The following is a 12,135-nucleotide window of genomic DNA, read 5'->3' as shown; positions in this document are numbered from 1 at the left end:
AGCTCTGAGGCCTTTAGATCTCAGCCACGGGCAGCCCAGAGCCCTTTCAATCCCCGCCGTGGAAGCTGGTGCGGTCCAGCGTGGTGTACTGCCTCTTGCCGGTACACTGTACCCGACTGGACCGGCTTACTTTCACCTCTGTTCATATCTCTGGAGGGACTTTACTCCAGCCCCCCCCCGGCACTCACACACCTCCCCCTCCGCTCTAGATAACAGGTTAGAAGCAATCTCCTTTCCCTGGCCTGGAACAAATTCAGGAATCTTCTCCTTGCTACAAGTTGTCAAACTTTTCAGTAGGCAACACAATTAAATCACCTTCATGCTCTCCTTGTGCCCTGGCTAGGGTATCACCCTGAGCAGACAGAGCTGCTACACCCTTTTCCAACCACACATTAGCAACTGGCAAACCACAAGCACCAGAATTGTCTGGTGTCTGGGATTTTGCTGCGACACTAACTGGATGCAACCTAGTCACAGGGCCATTCTCCCCAGCAGACACAAACTTAGGACCATTCCCTTCCTGGGCTTTAGCTGTATTTACAGCCAACTCAGAGACAACTGAATCACCCTCAACCCATCACAGGCTGAAAGGCACCTTCTGTCTGCTGCACAGACACAGAAGAGCCGGAGACACATTCTCCTTCCCCAGACACACAGCTCGGGATCTCACTTCCCTTGTCCCAGCACACAGGGCTGTTCACAGACAACTGCTTGGAGACTGAGGTAGCTTCCTCCATAGGCAAGTCAATACCCCTGACAGACACAGGCACATTCCCTTCACTGTCACATTTCTCCACACAGGACACAGGTAAGGGATAGGGACACTCATCTTCCACTATCCTTGTCTTCCCAAACTGCTGACTAGACAAAGCCATCAGCACACAAGGCTGCCTAGGCTCATCCAGACTTTCCCTACCAGGCACATGGCCACTCCCCACAGATACACTGCTGCTTTTTTCACTACACTGAGCTACTTTCAGCAAATCACCGTTACCCATTTCAGGTTCACTTTTACAAGCTGCACTAGCCACCAATCCATCACCCATCACCAATCTCCCCTCTCCTTCCTCAGTTAGGGCTTCCACCTGACCACCCACTTTAATCTGCTCCTGAGAAACATTTTCCTGACCAATGAGATCTTTCTGCTCTTGATCTAACCCCAGATTCACTTCTGAGACGTTAGACAGACATTCAGAAACTCCACTCACAGACACGCTGCTTTCTTGCACAGACAAACAGCTGTTACCCACCAGGTTAGACTCCCCTCTCCCCGGCCATAGCAGAACTGGTTACACACAGAAAACTGCCCAGAGTAATACCAGAGATCAACACAGTTATAAACTGGACTTCGAGGAGGATACAATTTCTGCTGTTCTTCCCTTGCTTCTTTCAGTTTTGTGTTGCATCTCGTGAGTCTCCTGTTCCAACTCCTGTTTCCTCTGTCCAGCTTTCTCCTCAGCAGCCAGAAACTCCAGACACCCCTTACGAGCTTTTGATTCTCTCTTAACAGCTCTTTCTTTCTCTCAGCAGCCTCTTCCTCCAGCTGGGCCAAGGCTGCTTCTCTCTCATTCGAATTTCTGCCAGTTTTTGCTCATATTCAAACTGCAGGCTGTCCATCAGGGCTTGCAGTTTCATTGCTTTCGCTGATGCTTTCTGGCTCCTGGTCACTGATCTTTGACCAACCAAATTCTCAATCCCAAATTTCAAATTTGGATAGCGTGGGGTTCTGACCCAAACCCTAATTGACCTGGTTCTGTGGATCCAAGCACGACTACGCCACTGTGACGATGTGGTTCTGGCGGGACCCAGCTGAGAGTGCCAATTCAGGACCAATTGCCAAACAGGGCAGTCACAGCCCTAGGCTGGGGTTTTTCCACCTCTAAGGCAAACCAAACCAGCCAGACAAAAAGGACTTCGGTTTCACCCCACTGGCTAACCACAAGTCACACAAGCAATTTCCTTAGACACTCCAGTCTCCCAGTATCACCACCAGTGCCACCTGTCCTGGGGATGAATGGTTATGAAAACCAACACCCCAGTAAAAGAAAACGGTTCTCTCGATCCCAAAGGACCAAGCCCCAGACCCAGGTCAATATACACATCACATCTTACCCACAAATCACGCTGTTGCCAATCCTTTAGAATCTAAAATCTAAAGGTTTATTCATAAAAGGAAAAAGGTAGAGATGAGAGCTAGAATTGGTTAAATGGAATCAATTACATACAGGAATGGCAAAGTTCTTAGTTCAGGCTTGTAGCAGTGATGGAGTAAACTGCAGGGTCAAATCCAGTCTCTGGAGAACATCCCCCGCTGGGATGGGTCCTCAGTCCTTTGTGTAGAGCTTCAGTTTGTAGCAAAGTCCCTCCAGAGGTAAGAAGCAGGATTGAAGACCAGATGGAGATGAGGCATCAGCCTTATATAGGCACTTCCAGGTGTAAGAACACTTCTTTGTTCTTACTGTGGAAAATTACAGCAAAATGGAGTCTGCAGTCACATGGGCCAGTTCCTGCACACCCTGCTGAGTCACAAGGCGTATCTGCCTCCTCTCAATGGGTCAATTGTGTAACTGATGGTCCTTAATGGGCCATCAAGCAGGCTAGGCAGAGCTAACACCAACTTGTCTGGGATGTCACCCAGAACTGCAGCACAAATTTGAAATACAGAAAGTATAGAGCCAATACTCATAACTTCAACTACAAAATGATACAGACATACAGACAGCATAGTCATAACCAGCAACCCAGAGCCTGGTCTTAGACACCTTATACGACCCCCTTTACATAAGATTTGGTGCCACCACAGGACCTTGGTTGCAAACCATGTTCTATATGGTCCCAGTTTATATCAATAGCATCACACCAGGGAAGGCAGGAAACTGTCCAGCTGGGACCATCCTGCTCCAGAGGGTGAGGGGAGCGTGAGTCACAGGGGAAGCTGGTGCCCGGGTTGATCCATGAGGGACAATACAGGAGCAGCAGCCTGGAGCTGGGACAGCCGGTTCACACCAGCCGAGGCCGCTTGTTTCTCGGGCGGTTTGCTCACGGCACGGCATGGCACGGGCTCCGGGCACACCTCGCTCTGGTCGCTGGACCCACCCTCTGCCCTACAGCGAGGAAGCAGCAGCTCCGTCGCTGTCCTGAGGCCCACAGAGAGTGTGTTCGGGGACAAACCACAGCTGGGGGAAAACCACAGCCACAGCCCCTCGCCATCCTGCAGCCAGGCTCTGCGGGTGCCAGGTTTGTGGCTCGCCCTCAGCTGGGCAGCTCCCAACCTTCTCCCCCCAAAGAGCCAGGCAGGGGCGCCCCAGAGCGATGTTGGGGGGTGCCCACGACTCCAGAGTCTCCCTTCTGCCCTCCACAGGGGGCGGCAGGGACTCCGGGGCTGTTGTATGAATTGTAATGGAAGAGCGAGAGGTGTCAGCACGACGCGTCCCCGGCCCGGAACACAGTCAGGTTCGGGATCCAGCCCTCTCGGTCGGCTCAGCGCTGGGCACCCGCAGCCCCTGCGTGAGGCAGAGCACAAGGGCAGCCCAGCTGAGCCGTGCAAATGCCAAGGGTTGGTTGCTGTCCCAGCATCCCTGAGGCCTGGTACTGGAGAGAGGTGAGGAAGGACCGTGGGTTTGGAGCTGATCACGGGAAGGGCGAGATCCAGCCTTCGGGGACTGGTGAAGATGGGGGCACAGTGGGGCTGCAGCTGTCGCTCTGCTGCTGCTGTGGAGGTCCAACCCCCTTTCCTAGCAGGGGGGAGAGACGTGCCATGGACAGAAGCGAGCAGCCCAGCCAGCAAACGCAGCGTCTGGCTCTGCCAGTCACTCACCTGCACCCTGCCTGCTGGAGACACAGGCCCGGCTCCCCGTCGGCCCAGCCACCCTGCGCCCTGGCGAGCACCCGGAGAGGAGCAGGAGAGGAAAAGCAGATGGGAAAGAAAAGGATGTGGGGACGGTGTGTGACAATTCTCCCACGCCCGCCCTGGCGATGGTTGGGAGCCAGCGGAGGAGCCGATGTCGATGCTCTGGCCTGGCCTGGTCGGGGCATCTCAGGACCAGGCCGACAAAGGCCCAGGACGTGATGGGGGATCCCAGGAGATGGCAGGGTTGGGGGGGGGGGCAGCCATGGTGGCAATGCTCACTCCTTCCCGCTGCCAGCCCTTGAATTCTCCGTTGTCACCCCCACCCCCAAGTCTCTGTCTGGGGACCCTGGAATGGAGCGATGCCCAGCCCAGCCCACCCCCTCCTTACCTCTGCACCAACTAGTCCTAATTTCTCACATCCCGTTCAGGGTCACTGATTTCCGGTCCCCCGGCCGATCTCTGCACGGCCCTTGTGTTCTCTCTGCCTGCACAAATTCAGCCCCACACTGTCCCCTTTGCACCGGGCCGTGTGAGGTGCCTGGGCCACTCTCCAAGCTCCCACGTCTCACACTGCACGCTCGCCGACGGGGCATTCACAGGTCCCGTTATTACTCCAGGGCTCCTCTGCCCTGGGCTGGCTCAGCTCCTAGCTCCGGGCCCCATTGACACACGGCAGCGATCCCCACGCGCCCCATCTAGGAACGGTTTCTGGCCCATTCCCCGCTGGGTGGGTTTGGTTTCCTCTAGCAGCCAGTGGATCTGCTTGTGTGTGGGGTCAAAGCAGGTGCTCAGCCTCCCCATGGTGGTGCCTGGGGTGGGCGCTGAGTCCCTGGCATAGTGAGCTTGCTGCTGGAGTCGCTGGTTCCTGGAGAGGAACAGGGGCTGCCCAGCTGGGCTGCATTGGGTAACTTTCAGGAAACGCAGCAGGTACAGACCCGTGTCACAGCAAGCAGCTGGGATTCCCCAGCGTGTTTTAAATCTGGGCGCTGGGAGCAACGATGCCTGTTGTACAGACAAAACCACACAGGATCTTTTCAGGGGGCAAGACAAAGATGCCACATTTATTATAACAATTTGATTTATGACGAATAACTAATATCTTAATCCTTATACACACACATTATACCTAATACCCACCCACCCACCCACATTATACCTAATACCCCCCCCCACACACACACACATTATACCTAGTACCCACCCACCCACACCAGATGTTCTGCAGCTGCTGCATAGTTACCAGGCCTGGACATAGCTTGAGTTCGTGGCTTGAGTTTGCAGCTTGGGTTCGTAACTAGTGGTGGTAACTGGCCAGGAAAGCCGGGCACGAGGACGAGCTGGGTCTCTGTTGGGCCTGCACCGATGCCCTTCCATGCTGGCAGCAGAACGTTACCCTCCAAAGTCTCCCATCTCACCCATCCTTTCTGTAGGCTTTAGTTTGAATCCAGAGTCTATAGGTCTTGCTGTGTCACCGCCTCTGGGTTTGGTGATTGATCACCCGTCAATTGCAGGCGTGACTGTCAGCCTGGGACCTGGCTTTGATCTTCCTCCCATTGCACCTTTTCTGTTTAGGGTGGACTCTGCTTATTCTGTTAGGACTCTTGTCTGCATCTTCAGCCGGGGGGCGGGGGGGTTGAACTCTATTTCCTCAGGACAGGCTGGGGCTGGAGGTTGAGTCCATCATCCATCCATGCCTCAGTCACACAGCTAAACTAAACTGACAAGAGTGCAGCAGGGTTTGCAAAACTGAAGGTTGGAGGAAGCTTTTACAAAATGGAGTGAGTGTTTGAAAATGGGGTTTGAATTACAATATGGAACAGAAGTTACCATACAGGCGAGTGTAGTGAATGGTGACAGAAGTTACATTAATAAAGTGAACAAGTGAAAACAATTTCATTTGTCAGTTCTACATGTGGAACGGGTCACGGCGCTAACACGGCTCCTCCCGCGGCTGGGTGAGTCCGGGCAGGGGGCAGAGGTCAGAGCTGGGGCTGCCAGGGGTTCCTGGGGTTGAAGGAGCTGGGCCGGGGAGAGCTGGGGGTTTGTCCTGGGCAGAGACTGGAGTTTCACAGATGCCAAGGCCAGCAGGGCCCGTGGTGCCCGTCCCATCTGAGCTCCTGGGTGACCCAGGCCGGAGACTCCCCAGCGATTCCTGCCCCGGCCCCATCGCTCCCGGCTGGGCCCAAGTGGCACTTCCCGAGCCAGCGAGGGATGGAGCCTCCGCCCAGCCCCAGTGAGCCGGCCCCTGGCTAGTCCCCGCCCTGCTGAACATTTTTCCTCATGTGAACGTGTCTGGCGCCAGCCCCCAGCCTGGGCCCTCGCTCTGCCAATGTCGGCTGGGAGGAGTCCCCGGCTCTCAGAAATATCCTCCCCGCGTAACTATTTCTAGAGCCAGAACGGATCATTTCTCCCCCTCCCTCCCGGCTCCACATCCCAGCTCCTTCGGCCTCGGGCTGCCAGGCGGGTTTTCCGACCCTTGCCTCCTTCCCGTGGCCCTTCCCTGAGCCCCGTCCAGTCTGTCGCTGTCCCCTGAGCCAGGCAGACACCGGAGCCGGAGGCAGGATCCAGCGCTGGGCTCCCTGATGCCCCATCCCTACCGGTCCTGCTGGATATGCCCCCAGGATCCTGTCCCCCTTTTAGCCACCACATGACGGGGAGCTCATGGCGAGGGGAGGTCTGTCTGTCTGAGCCCTGGCTGAGAGAGGATGTGTCTCTCCCGTGCAGATCACTGGTCCGGACACAGGCTGTGGGGCCCTGGGGCTGAGCTCGGCGTGGCCAAAGGAGCCGGAGGATGGTGCCGGTTTTGGAGCTGTCGTGGGAACAGCTGGAGGAGAAGATCCAGGTGGTCTCCAGCAGCAATGCAGAGTTTTTCTACATTGGCTACAGGGAGCGGTGTCCCCCTATCTCAGAAGGACGGGGCCCCAGTCGGAGGAGTGGGCCGAGCTCAAGAAGCTCTTCCTCAAAGAAACCGTCCATTTTTTTGTATATTTAACACTATTATAAATGCTGGAGGCAAAGTGGGGTTTGAGGTGAAGGCTGACAGCTTGCGACCACCAGTAATAACCTCTTGACCCCCCGAGGGGTCCCGACCCTCCATTTGAGAACCCCTGGGGTAATTTAATTTTAGCACTCTGTGTCCATTCACATGCATGTGCTATTTTGAACATTTCAGTTTTCACAACATAGGCTCATTCCACATTCTGGAACAAGCTCAAATGCTCAGTTCGTGGAGTATGTACATAAGCTCTACTAAAGACAAACCCACAGTAACCGTCTCCAGTTTGTGAGGGACCCCATGGAGCCAGTCTCTAGGAAACAGATAAATGCATGGAGGTTAAGTCCATCAGTGGCTATTAGCCAGGCTGGGTAAGGAATGGTGTCCCTGGCCTCTGTTTGTCAGAGGATGAAGATGGATGGCAGGAGGGTGATCACTTGGTCATTGCTGTTAGGTTCACTCCCTCTGGGGCACTTGGCATTGGCCACTGTTGGTAGACAGATACTGGGCTGGATGGACCTTTGGTCTGACCCAGTATGGCCGTTCTTATGTTCTAAGCTAAATGAACTCAAAGTTATGGAGACAGATACGAGTCAAAGAAGCCAGCAGAGTATCAGAAACCTGGAAAAATCTCTGACTGCTTGGTCTCAGGCGTTTGGTCACAAGCTGAGGTGGTTCAAAAGTTTTGGATTTATTTTAAACAGATTTTTTGTATTGTTTCTTTAAACAATCAAACACAGCAAGCAGCAGATATTTGGCCACATAATTCTGAAACCCCAAACCATATTCAGGTTTTGACAGACTAATTTCAGCTTTTCAATTAAAAAAACCACAACAAAAATTTTGAAGGAAAGCAGACATTGTCCGTGATTTTTTTCCTGCTTTTTAACCCCCCCCTAGTTTTCGATCCAGAAACAGTTTTGACGGCACATATTTGTCCAACCCTTTTAATGAGCTTTAGTGCCTTTTAGCACTAGCTGATGTTGAGAACAAGTGATACCTTGTAAAGAAGTTTTCTCAAAACTGGATTTGTGCCGAGATGCATAAGGTTTATTTTTCCCAGGGCTGTCTATGGGGAGGGGAGCAAGTGGGGCAATTTGCCCCGGGCCCCGCAGGGGCCCCCATGAGAATATAGTATTGTAATTTTTTTTATGGAAGGGGCCCCTGAAATCGCTTTGCCCCCGACCCCGTGAATCCTCTGAGAGGGCCTGCCATGCGTAACCCTCTTTTTGTGCACAGGATCACAATGTCCTTCTCAAGGAGATGGTGATAGGCCATCACTTCACCGTTCCCAAGTGGCTCTGGACTCACAGGCCTGTGTGCTCTTGGCTCCCCCATGGTTTCCAGGAAGAACCCCTGGTGTGCCAGCCCTTCCCGTGATCACCACCTCTTTGCCAGGGTCGAGCTGCAGACTCCTCCGCCCTTGAGACTGCTCGCTGCAGTCCTCAGGGGGACCCCGTTACTCCAACAGTCCTTCTCGCTGGTCACACACTCCCAGAGGTTAACTGCCCCCTGAAACCGTCCCTCTCTGAGCCTTCAGCATGCCTGGTCCTCATTATCCCTCCTTTGTTTTACTGCTCCCCAGTCACTTACTGCAAGCAGCGCCATTCATGGGGTGCAGTACATCCCAGCGCTGCCACCAGTTGTCACGGAGTCCCCGGGCGATGCTCTGGAACTGCTCCCCACCAAGCCAGGCAGGACTTTGGGGAGCCTCCTCTCCCTTGGAGCAGACTTGTTCAGGGCAAGAAGCTCCCACGGCTTGACCTCCTGGGTCTCTCCTTGGAGCATCAGCATCCTCTGCCCCTCCGGGCGCTTCCCACAGCGAGCCCGCCCCAGCGGGGTCCTGGGGGGGCCACAGGGTCCTGCACCCCCCCACTTCGCAGTCAGACGTGACTCTTAGCCAGCCAGTAACAGAGAGGTTTATTCGATGAGAGAATAAACAGAGCTTGTAGGTACAGCGAACTGGACCCCTCGGCCGGGTCCATTCTGGGGGGCAGGGAGCCAGACTCCCCACATCTGCACTTCACTCCTCGTCCCCAGCCAGCTCCAGACTAACAACCCCCTCCAGCCCCTCCTCTCTGCTCAGCCCCTTTCCCGGGCCAGGAGGTCACCTGATCTCTTTGTCTCCAACACCTTCAGCTGGCACCTTTGCAGAGGGGGGGCCCAGGCCATCAGTTGCCAGGAGACAGAGTGCCAGGCATTTAGGAGCACTGGCCCTTTGCTCCACAGCAACCATACAACCTTATCCTGCCACCTAGATTCTTAAGAATTGCATAGGGGAAATGGAGGCACCAACACAGCATTGAGAAAACTGTGAGAACGTTCCCGGTTTGCCACATCCTCTACCCTCTTTTCTCCTCACTTCTGCTCTCGCTCTTTGTTTTAAAAGTTGTTTTGACTTTAAGTTTGTCCTATGTTGTGTTATGTGCCTACTTTATTATTTTTATTTTGTTGCAACAAAAGTCAATTTTATACTTTTAAAAACTATAAATGGTACCACATTATGTTGTTATGATGGGGTATAGCCATCTGTGACAAAGTGGGACTGTTCTTGCTGTGTTCTGTGACTGCTGAGGGGGGAGTACTGACCTGGGAAGGGGCAGGGGAGTTGTGCTGGGACTGCCTGCATTAGGGAAGGGAGGATACCTGAGTATGTAACCTGAGAAGCCAGGATGGGGGTTGGAGGTTAGGTAACATCTCTGCCCCGGACACTGAACAAAGGACACAAAGGCTGGGGGAGGAGCCGGGCGTGTAGAACTGATACATGAAATTGTTCACTTTATTAATGTAACTTGTGTTTACCATTCACTACACTTACCTACATTGTAACTTCTGCTCACTGTTTGCCATATTGTAATTCAAACCCCATTTTAAAATGCTCACTTCATTTTGTAAAAGCTTCCTCCAACCTTCAGTTTTGCAAACCCTGCTGTACTCTTATCAGTTTAGTTTAGCTGTGTGACTGAGGCATGGATGGATGATGGACTCAACCTCCAGTCCCAGCCTGTCCTGATGAAATAGAGTTCAACCGCCCTCCCCCGCCCCCCCCCCACCTGAAGATGCAGACAAGAGCCCTAACAAAGTAAGCAGAGTCCACCCTAAAAAGAAAAGTTTCAAAAAAAAAAAGGAAGATCAAAGCCAGGTCCCAGGCTGACAGTCAGGCCTGCAATTGACGGGTGACCAGTCACCAAACCCAGAGGCAGTGACACAGCAAGACCTAGAGACTCTGGCCATGTCTACATCTAAAATTTTGCAGCGCTGGTTGTTACAGCTGTATTAGTACAGCTGTATAGGGCCAGCGCTGCAGAGTGGCCACACTTACAGCAACCAGCGCTGCAAGTGGTGTTAGATGTGGCCACACTGCAGCGCTGTTGGGCGGCTTCAAGGGAGGTTCGGGGAACGCGAGAGCAAACCGCGGCGAAGCTGGTCTCCTTTCCCGGTTTGCTCTCTTGTTCCCCGAACCCCCGAACAAGCAGGTCTCCTTCCCTGCGGTTTGCTGGGTGGTTCGGGGAACGCGAGAGCAAACCCGGGAAAGGAGACCAGCTTCGCCGCGGTTTGCTCTCGCGTTCCCCGAACAAGCAGGTCTCCTTCCCTGCGGTTTGCAGGGTGGTTCCGGGAAACGCGAGAGCAAACCGCGGCGAAGCTGGTCTCCTTTCCCGGTTTGCTCTCGCGTTCCCGGAACCACCCAGCAAACCTCAGGGAAGGAGACCTGCTTGCTCGGGGTTCGGGGAACGCGAGAGCAAACCGGGGAAGGAGACCAGCTTGATTACCAGAGGCTTCCTCAGGTATGCTGGGATACCTGCTTATTCCACGGAGGTCAAGAAAAGCGCTGGTAAGTGTCTATATTTGATTACCAGCGCTGGATCACCAGCGCTGGATCCTCTACACCCGAGACAAAACGGGAGTACGGCCAGCGCTGCAAACAGGGAGTTGCAGCGCTGGTGGTGCCCTGCAGATGTGTACACCTCCTAAGTTGCAGCGCTGTAACTCCCTCACCAGCGCTGCAACTTTCTGATGTAGACAAGCCCTCAGGATTCAAACTAAAGCCTACAGAAAGGATGGGTGAGATGGGAGACTTTGGAGGGTAACGTTCTGCTGCCAGCATGGAAGGGCATCGGTGAAGGCCCAACATATAGCCACCACAAGCTATGAACCCAAGCTGCAAATCAAGCCATGAACTTAAGGTATTTCAGGACTGGTAACTATGCAGCAGCTGCAGAACATCTGATGGATGCGTGTGTGTGTGTGTGTGTGTGTGTGTGTGTGTGTGTGTATATAGGTATTGGGTATAATGTGTGTGTATAAGGATTAAAATATTAGTTATTGGTCATAAGTCAAATTGTTTTCATAATAAATGTGGCATCTTTCTCTTGCCCCCTGAAGTTGTCTGTACAACAGGAGGAGGCTGAGCGAGAGGCTGGAGGGAGTTTCAGTTTGGAGCAGTCTGGGAAATGGAGGGGAGCCCCAACAGGGCTTGGGCTTCCCAATGGGGCTGTGGCCTCCCTGGGGCCCCAGATTGACCTAACTAAAGGGGGTCCTGTTGTCTGTACCAGCAAGACCTGTCTGGGACTGTGCTCCTGTCCTCTGGCTGAGAGTCCTGGTGAACTGCAGGAAGCTGGGGGTGCAGGGCCTTGTCTCCCCCACATTCTCATAATATTATTAATACCAAATTGTTTAGCAAAGTTCAAGAAGGTCTCAGTTATCAATGTATGTATATAATTTCTGCCTCAACAAATAATGCAATTGCAAACAACAACAATTCTCTTTTATCAATCACTGGGGGAGGGGGTATTTGTGTTATTCATAGAAAATACCCCCAACACTAAGGTAAAGGTAATAACATAATGTCAAGTTCTTGTTCCGGTGTTATAAACTTGTTTGCACCTTTATTAAGTATTAATGTAGCGTTATAAGAATGTTGTTTTTAAACATTTTTGCTATGACAATTTATGCACAAAGCTAACCAAACAATTTCAACAGGTTTCCACCTTGGTCTCCTAAACACAACCAAGTCTCATGAAAGTTTCCCTCCAAGTATCTGCGTAGTATTCAGGCCTGTCTGCAAAGGCCTAGACTAAGCATTTAGGTGTGTTCTTATCACTTAGCTAGTTATAGAGGTATAAAAGAAAGAATCAAAAATCACTGTCTGTGGAATGGCCTTTTCTTACTGTGACAGTCTGAGGCCTGATTCTTCGGCTAAGCAGCAGAGGCAGCCATAAGCTGGGAAGTGTCTCACATCCTCACATTCCAAACTAGTCACATTGAAATAAGGTGCTATTGGGAATACAAT

The sequence above is a fragment of the Gopherus flavomarginatus genome, chromosome 5 (genome assembly GCF_025201925.1).
Source record: "Gopherus flavomarginatus isolate rGopFla2 chromosome 5, rGopFla2.mat.asm, whole genome shotgun sequence".
Lineage (NCBI taxonomy): Eukaryota > Metazoa > Chordata > Testudines > Testudinidae > Gopherus > Gopherus flavomarginatus.
The sequence above is the reverse complement of the archived record's forward strand: the minus strand, read 5'-3'. Positions refer to the sequence as shown.